Source organism: Clupea harengus, chromosome 11 (genome assembly GCF_900700415.2).
Source record: "Clupea harengus chromosome 11, Ch_v2.0.2, whole genome shotgun sequence".
NCBI lineage: Eukaryota > Metazoa > Chordata > Actinopteri > Clupeiformes > Clupeidae > Clupea > Clupea harengus.
In genome coordinates, this window is record NC_045162.1 from 14,176,368 (window position 1) to 14,177,455 (window position 1,088).

The 1,088-nt window shown below is 43.4% G+C and overlaps 1 long non-coding RNA gene across 1 annotated transcript; it reads right to left on the reverse strand.

Moving 5' to 3' along the window:
• Positions 1–268: 268 nt before the first annotated feature.
• Positions 269–702, reverse strand: LOC116222406. The gene is made up of 3 exons (XR_004164629.1): positions 518–702; positions 376–439; positions 269–295 (listed from the first exon to the last, which is right to left on the reverse strand). It is a non-coding gene; the product is annotated as an uncharacterized LOC116222406 (long non-coding RNA).
• Between the last annotated feature and the right edge of the window lie 386 nt (positions 703–1,088).

Sequence of the window (1,088 nt, forward strand, 5' to 3'; positions counted from 1 at the left end):
CCAGTCACATGCAGACAGAAAACACACTAGACAGAAGCATTACTCCATTGGAGTGGACAAGATGGTACAATGCTCAGACAAAAAGAACATAACAAAGAAAACGAAAACCCAGCTCAGATATATGTCAGACCAGCATGCACAACAACAGTTTGGCAGAGTCACGAGCATGCTGAATCACACACGCATTGTCAGGCTTAAACAAAACAGCAGCACCTTTGTGATCAGGCAGTTATCAGACAGTTATCAGACGGTTATCACAGGAACGACAAGGTCAGCGGCGAAGTACGGTTCCTCACTAATAAACAGATGCGCTAATTAGAGCCAGTGTGAAAAGAGGCTACTCCTCCAGCGTTAATGAAAATAGGAAAGGCATACCTGAACATGCAGGGACAAGGACATACCGAAGGCGAGCGTCAGAGGGAAGGCTAGGAATACAGGGCTACAAAACAAACACGAAAAGGTAAGCCCAAAAGTAATGGGTAAAAGTTGTACCACTCGCCAGCAAACAAACACCTACCCGGCAAATCAGGAAAGCACCTCAACAGGAGAAGGGGTGTGGTTACAGACACCGTAATGCACGCACACAACGTCTGGTCCTTTTATCTCCATCTAAGTGGAGGTTATCAGTGACTAGGCTGACGATAGTTGGGCTGATTGAATGTGAATGTAAAAGCAGGGAGTGTAGGTGTAACAACACCACCCTACCACATGGGGGTGTTCTTTTTATGACTCTAGGACAAAAACTTGCGGAGCTTTAAAGGCATATTGACAGCAAGAACAAAAAAATATTTCCCCACCGGTAATGTTCTGGTTTCTTATGGTGTCATTATTACCTGTTTTTAATGTGTAAATGGCGGATGTTGTGTGTAACAAGGTTGTTCAGCTCGGACAGTGGACAAAGCTTAAGCATAGCCTTGGATCCAAGGCTGTGGATTAAGAATGTCATAAAGACCTTAAAAATAAACTTTGGTGGATGTGAACTGTGCTAGCATTGTTGTCTCCAAACCAATAGATATCAAATCTGCTTTCACAACTGTGCCATTTTCTCTGAAGATTTGCTTAAATGTCTGAATGCATCCCAATAAGTA